Here is an 8,126-nt window from a genome sequence, read left to right as displayed (position 1 = left end):
TTCCGTAGGGTACCTGCCAAAGTCTTGTAATTCTTGGTACTCCTCCTCCATATCTTACCCATAGTAATATTAATTTCTTTCAGTTGCAAGTAACAGAAACCCACTCAGACTAGCTTAATAAAAAGGAGACATTTATTGTAAGTAACTTAGGTTTCTTACCAAGCCAAGAGCAAAACCAAACAGGAGTAACTAGGAACTTGAATTCCACGCAGCCCTTCCCTCCGTCTTTCACACAGACCTCTGTGTTTTGCTTCATTATTCTTGCTCACTGCAGACTCTGCCCCTGCCCCCACACCCCACTCCGACCCCCATATACAAGAGAAATCCTTGTGGTAGTATCTCTAGCACTAGACACTAGTTTAAATTTAAACTAGACTAGTTACATGTCTATGAAGAAGCTTTCTCTTTTCTTTCTCACTTCCCCCATCTCTTTCTGTTTTCCTCTCTCTTCCCCTGCCAATTCTGTGTTCTCAGGGGAGAGATTAATTAGCTTGACTACATCTTAGGCTTCCATCCCTAAGCCAATCATCTGTGTCCAAAGACTGGGAGCACCGGAAGCCCCCCAGGTTACCAATCAGATTGGTCCTTTTTCCACATCAAACAGATAATGTGCCAAGGTTGTAATAAGACATGTGGGAGGCACATCTCACACATGCGCATGAAAACCCAATCCTCCCACTTAAGAACTACAAAATGATCTGGATTATAGAGATGGACACCATGCTTATAAGGACAGTTACTGATTCTTATCACATTAAAAGGAAATACTGAGAACAGGACAGTCTCCTGGCAAGCCTAGAGACGTTTTGTGACTTAGGGGCAATCCCCCAAGTAACTCAGTGTTCCAGAGTGAGATAAGATCAGTCACTCACTAGTACGCATGTGTTAAACATTGATGCTTAGTACTTCTTCATGAGGGTTGTGGGGAAAGAACACATGAGGAAAGAGCATGTGGCAATCCTTACCCATGCAGCCCTTGAATGTAATTACCTTAATTCTCCACACCTGTTGTGTATAACCTTAAATAGCCATTGCAGAGGGAACTTTGGGCTACCCTGCACTTAATGTTAGCCTGCCTCCCACAGGCTTGTACTTCTAATCTGTGTCACACCTGGTTCCTTCTTGTGGCCACAGAGACCAGAGCCATAGGGGTCATGACACCAAATAGGTTATTAAGGTGAATTTTTATGTGTGTTGTAACAGGTACATTTACCTAGTACCTGCGGTAGCCTCCATTCACTTAAGTGCATGTTGTACGTAAGTTGGATCTTTGTAACCTGGGGACTGCCTGTAATGTTACATCAAAATGGCAGATCCCACTAGAACCCTATAATGGGAGGGAGAGAGGGAAGTGTTCTCCAAAAACTGAAGAGAGATTCCAGAAGGTTTGTTTTTGCTGGTAACACAACCTAAGAGCTCTCTTTCATAAGAAAATTTATAATTATATTTACTCATTATGAGGATCCAGTGAATGTCATGGAAAATGTTTAAACCGTGTTTGTTGGAGTAAATGCTCAATTAATGGAGCAGTGTTGTAGAATTTGGTACTAAACAATGTTCGTTTGTTCCCTTCTTTAAGTCTGGAGGTGGAAAACAGAATGGGTTGCTATTTGGAAAAGAGAAAAAGTTGGTTCATGAGCTCAAAGGGAATGAATGAAATATCATAGAATACTTCTTTGAACTGAAATTAGTGCTTGCTTATCTCTAAGGACAAGGTCCTCTGTTATAGGGAGAACTCCAGTATGTGGGGGTCTATTGTTCTGCATTTCAAATGGTGTTTTTAACTGTGGATGCACATTTAGATTACCCAAGGTGCTTTGTGAGCACCGATGTTAATGTCGTACCTCCAGGGATTGTGATTGATTCAGATGGTATGGCATAGGCCAAATGCATTTTCAAAAAGCTTCAAGGTGAGTCTAATATACACGGAGGGGGAGAACCACTGATTTAAAGTGAGAAGCAGTTGCCTGAGGACCCAAGTCTATTTCAAAAAGAAACCAAGACCAAAAGGCCGACAGACAAAGAAGTCTCAGTTTGCCACAGGCGGACACTGGCCAGGCTCCGAGGTGAGGTGCTCGTCAGGCACTGTAGTCAGTGGTGGGTCTCTGCTGGGGTCAGACCTGTTTTTGATAATTATAGGAGAAATTATGGAAACTCCGGCAATGCTATTAGTGTTAAGCACTCTCCTAGTGGCTCCAATCTGCTCTGCCCTTTTAATTCATCGTCTCCCATTGGAAATGGTATTACAGCGTATTAGGAAGAGCTCTCACAGACCTCAGGTGATGGGATAACAGGCTCAAGTGGCCGTTTCTGATATACAGCCAAACCTCAAGAGCAGAATAAGAACATTGGCTTGCTCCACTGGCTCACATCAGGAAGGGTCACCTTGGTCTCTCCTGTCACTCACTTTCCAGACTGATGCAAAAACTTCCCTGCTCAGGAAGAGTTGATGGCAGCACCTGTACTGTGCACAATACTTTGCCTCTCATAAAACTCTATCACAAATGTTTTCCATTTCCATGTTTTCCAAACTGGGCAACATAAAACCCAGGTGGTATGTGGAGATCTTGAATAGCAATCTTAATGCTTATTAGGAAAAATATAATTTAGCAAGGGAAAGCCATGATTTCACAGATGTTTCTTTATGATTAAGTAGATAAGTAAGGGTCCGCCCCTTCTCTTAGGGAATAGGTTTACAGAGAAGTATTCATTTCATCTGGTAGGTGGATGTGGTAAAAAAATCATGTGTTTGGGGGATGATCCAAGTTTGGGATTGTTATTTCATGACCACGTCATGTTATCAAGTTGCCAACAATTCAGAGTAAATAAATAAACTGACACTTGTTCTTCACTCCATTTTATGGTTTAGGAAATTGAGGCTTTGGGATTTTAAATAACTCATCCAATTTTCTTCATGGGCCTAAATTCTTGTGTCCTGAGCTAAACAGCTGGCTTCTTTCTTCTTTTTTTTTTTTGTGAAGTCAGTGTGACAATAGTAAGTAGTGCCATTCTCTCAGCATCATTATGAGGGTAAAATGGGTAATGCATATAAATCTGCTGTCTGCTGGTTATTATTATGAATATTCTTTGCAGTCCCTTTCATCTTCCATCCTTTAAAAATGACAAGTCTGCCCCCTCAGCATGCAAGAAGAACCCAGATACCCACGTCATTGAGCCCATCCCAGGGCTGGGCTCCTTGTTCCCCCTCAAACCTGCACCAATGCTGCTTATCCGGAATCAGCCTTTTCTCTCCCCTTCCCTCCAATGTGGTAGGTGATAAATTGGATTTCACCCTGGCCCTGGAAGGTTGGTATTATTACCAAGGGGGATGAGGCAGGTATCTTGCACTAATCTGGCTGCCCTGCATATTAAAGAATTAATTTTAAATAATAGGTTATCAGCACCAGGGAAGACATTTCAGGCAAAGGGATGAGGACAACTTTGCTCCACACAAACAGGCTCTCACAGCAGCTTTTATAAGGTCAGCTTGGACCAGGTTAATATGGCTTTCAAAATAATAAAGGGGAAGAATCAGAATCTGTCTGCTCTCATTAAGTTCAACTGTTGCCTGAATATTAAAGTATGTAGAAATCAGCACAGATAGAAGGAAGGCTTGCCTCTAGGTCAAACTAGGAAAAAGGGAATAGGTAGGGGACTCTCCATTTATGGTTCAGGAAGCAAATGAGGTCAGTGTCATTAATAGCAGGGCACTCCTGATTTGCCTCCAGATGCTCTGACCACTGAGGAAGGGGCTGATGGGGGAAACTCTGAAGATGTTATTAGAATGAGAACTGTTCACAGTTCTTTTTTGTCTATGTAGCCTCAGAAATATGCCAAAGGTCTCCCAAGAGGCTCCCAGCTTTCACCATCATTCACCTGATGTGAAACCCCCTTTCTGCATTTGAATCTGAGCATCACAGTGCAAGACTTGCTCCAAATCAGAACAGCACAAAACAGGGCAATCTCACCTAGGTGCCCACGCAGCCCTCCTGATGGCGACGATCTCCTCTTATCTGGAATTATGGGAAAGCAGATCTTGCTCTCTGCAAACTGTCTTCAGATTACAGGCTTGGGGAGGACAGATTGTGGGGAATTCAAACATTCTGGGAGCACCCATCAGATTTGTTGTTGTTGCTTCAGAGTTCTGTTTCTGGGCCACTGAGTATCTTTCAGGGAATGTGTGGGCTTCATGCAAAAATAATAGTTAACATCCAGCCTGTGACTCCTTCAGAGGGAGTTATTACTTGAGTGTTTTTACGAGCTATCCTCTGAGGATAGCACTGACGGATGGAGACTCCATTTCAAAGATTTGTTCAGTTTTTCAGGGACAAGTGATATTTTGGTGACTCATCTTAACAACAGTTGTAGGGGGAAACACAATAAAGGTTAAGAGCATTAAATGTAAGACATCAAACAGTTAAATGGCAAAGGATATGATATGCTAAGCCCTATTCTGAGGACAGTGACTCTCAAGCTTGGCCGTGCATTAAAATTATCTGTGGTATTCAAAAACAATCCAACTTAAAAGTCACTCTAATGCCAAACCCTTGACTAATTAAACCAGAAGCCCTAGGGATTTTACCAGGAATTGTTATTTATTTAAATCTTCCCAGGTGATTTCAGGGTAGAGCACCACTGGCCTGAACTGATAGATGATTTGCTCCCTCAAGAAAATAATCAGAGGCAATCAGGTAAATAAACACATGTGATGCTGGATATGAGCTGCACCAGTGGGAATGTGTATTGTATGAGGTGCAGGGGGTTTGCATAAAACAAAATATTAATTTTTCTTGGGAAGATGAAAGATGGTTACATCAAAGGGATGATGGTAGAATAATTCTGAAGAAAATATAGGATTTTACCAATATGGGTAGCAGGAAAGAAGATTTGAGGGTGAAAGAAGTTCATATTCTCATATGTGATGTACGCAACTAGAGAAAAGCCAAGCAGATGGCAGCAGTTTGCCACCACGTAGTTGTGAGCTATGGAGACAACCTGTGCAGAACGGTCATGCCCACCATGGAAGCTGCCCTGGACTGGTGGGGAATCAGTGGCTGGGAAAGTCTTCCTTTCCCTTCACTGTAGCTCAAAGAGGTGGAGGGAAGTCCACACAGAGATGCCCTTTCCAGGGTAAGAGAAGAGGATTTTGGATGCTTCCACATCAAAGAAGTGATAAATCTTTAAGATGACTGATTTGCTAATTACCATGATTTGATCATTGTACAATGTATACATGTATCAGAACATCACATTTTACCCCACAAATATGTACATCTATGTCAAAAAATACAAGTGACAAGATGTTGGAGGACAGCTAACCTCTTGTGCTAATAGCATTTTGTAAAGCTTTTGTTAGCACTTAATGGACTCACCATTAAGTGACCTTCAAGTCACCAGGACACAAACTCCTTTCCCTCTACCCACACATACACACACACACATACCTACCCTTAATCCTCTCCTTGGCTCTTCTGCTAAAAAATTTGGTCTTAATGATGACAGGCTGTTTTAGAAGCTTTCCCTTCCCCACAGCTTTTTAGTTGCCATGTCAATGATAGGGGCAGCTCCAGCCTTATGCAGGAAGCATTTGCCTATATCAGCTCACTGACCGAGGCTGGTGGTGGGGTGGAGGATCTCCCTCCTTTTGAAGTGAGAAAGCCTCATACCAATCTTCCTGTATCCCCTAGGTGGCATTTGTGGTGACACCCGTCACCAGCACAGCCCCAGCCTCCTGTTATTTCTGACGCTTGCCAATATGGCTATTGCTGTGGATCTTGTGGTCCAGAGTCTCTGGGTCTTCCTTGGTCTGGATGTGTGCTGTTGACTGAGACAAAGGAGAGATCATAAGCTGCAGCATTTTCATGAGTGGGCATTGCAGCTAATGGAAACAAAGACAACTGGAGCTACAGAATTACCATTTACGGAGACGTGGTACTTGGTGGAAGTTCTGAAGATGTGGGAAAATTGGCAATGGCATTCATGTGCTGGAAATACTGCTTGAGCTTCTAGTCAAGCCATCCACCCATCACCAGCTGAGCCATGAAACGGCCCATGCCTTATCCAGCATCTGGTAAATTATTACAGTTCACAGTGGAATGACCCAGAACAATGCCACAACTACTGCTGCAATGACAGGAATTTTAAGACATTAAGGGATTGTCATGCCCTGAATGTGTTAACTATTTCAAAAAATCCTCAATTATTTTCTGCCATTTATATTCAATTCATTTTATTCTTAATAGTCATCAAATATTTTATTTGCATCTTTGTTTACTCAATGTAATGAGAATAATAGTTTGAAAAATTTAGAGGGAAGTTTACTCTTTTTCTGTGGTGAATCATGTTTGTTATGGTTAGAATCTATCCTCTCCAAAAGTGTATGTTGGAAACTTTCACCACTATCCATCATGATGAGGTTATTGGGCTAATTTTGGAAATATAAATGGTGCCTTCTCCTGAAAACTTGGGTATAATGTCACGTTTATGACCTAATTGTATTACTTTCCTAGGGCTGCACAAAGAATTACTGCGAAGTGGGTAGCTTAGAATAATAACAATTTATTCCCTCCTGGTTCCGGAGGCCAGACATCTGAAATCGAGGTGTCATCAGGGTTGATTCCTTTTAGAGCTTGGAGGGTGTCAGGGGTCTATAAGCTGACCTTCAAACTGTTCCATAGACCTGCTCTGCTTTACTCAGCAGAACTAGAAAGTTTAGTGGACTCATAAAGAAAGATATGGGGAGGTGGAAATATAGCAGCCAGGACCCCAATGCAGCAGGAGAAGAGTGCAGTTTATATAAAGGAAGGAAAGCATAGATAAGCACAGACTTTTCCAGAGATGTTGGGAAAGGGCCCCCCTCTCCAGTGACAGGAGACCCCACACAAAGGCAGTACACAAATGTGAGTATCTTATTTCAGTCCCTCCTGCAATTATCTGTAAGAGTTTTCATCGTCTCCCTGAGGCCCTTAGGTATTCCTGTCCATTTCTTATTGGTTCCAGGTTACCTTTGCTGCCACATGTGTCCTTTTTCCTTTACCTGTTAACAGTAATCGCTACCTACTGTTTTCCTGGCAGTTGTATGGTGGTGTCTGTTAGTCTTCTGAAGTCTGTGACATTTGCTGTGTGCACTATTTTGTAACTGTGTGCATTACCTCAACTTGTGTCACATGGAAACAGCATTTTTTGGAGAATAGGACATAGTCAACTGAGTGACAAGGTTGCCAGAACTCATCATTTGCTTCAGGGTCCTTTTTAATTAGGAGGCCAGAATTTTCTCTTACTTCCCCATAGCCCTTTTCTGTCCCTAATCAGAGGGAGAATCTGTTCCCTGTCATTCTCCTAGTTGCTGGTGGTTGTCAGCCATTCTGGGCATCCTTCGGCTTGTAGACAGACATCACTCCAGTCAGTGCCTTTGACTGCACATGCATTCTTCTGTGTGCGTCTCTGAATATCCTCTCCTCATCCCATCAGTTACTGGATTTCGCATCTCTGCATACATTCTCCTCTTCCCTTCGGATATTGAATTTAGCATCTCTGTGTATCTTCTCCTCTTCATCGGTTAATGGACTTAGCATCTCTGCGTATATTCTCCTCTTCCCATCAGTTATTGAACTTAGCGTCTCTGCATATCCTGTCCTCTTCCCATTGGTTATTTGATTTAGTGTCTCCATGTATCCTCTCCTCTTCCTATCAGTTATTGAACTTAGCGTCTCTGCATATCTTCTCCTCTTCCCATTGCTTACTAGACTTAGTGTCTCTGCATATCCTCTCCTCTTCCTATCAGTTAATGGACTTAGCATCTCTGCATACATTCTCCTCTTTCCATCAGTTATTGAACTTAGCATCTCTACATATCCTCTCCTCTTCCTATCAGTTTTTGGATTAGGAGCCCACCTTAATCCAATATAACATCATCCCAACTAATGACATCAGCAAAGACCCTGTTTTCAAACATTTTAAATTTGTGGGTGGATATGGCTACTTGGGGACACTATAACCCCACTGCAGCAACACATGTGTATTTCTTACCACCATGTAACCTCTATGAGGAGAGAGAGTGGACATATTTGGCACCTCACATGGAGTGAGTCCCAGCATATATTTATGGACTAAATGAAAGAATGCAT

At 42.3% G+C, this 8,126-nt stretch overlaps 1 non-coding gene across 1 annotated transcript; it reads right to left on the bottom strand.

Moving 5' to 3' along the window:
* Positions 1–594: 594 nt before the first annotated feature.
* On the bottom strand, positions 595–698 carry LOC128563047 (small nucleolar RNA U13). The gene has a single exon (XR_008373714.1). It is a non-coding gene; the product is annotated as a small nucleolar RNA U13 (small nucleolar RNA).
* Between the last annotated feature and the right edge of the window lie 7,428 nt (positions 699–8,126).

The sequence above is a fragment of the Nycticebus coucang genome, chromosome 12, assembly GCF_027406575.1.
Source record: "Nycticebus coucang isolate mNycCou1 chromosome 12, mNycCou1.pri, whole genome shotgun sequence".
NCBI classification, from domain to species: Eukaryota; Metazoa; Chordata; class Mammalia; order Primates; family Lorisidae; genus Nycticebus; species Nycticebus coucang.
Note: the sequence above shows the minus strand (reverse complement) of the source record. Positions and strands in the feature narration are given on the sequence as shown.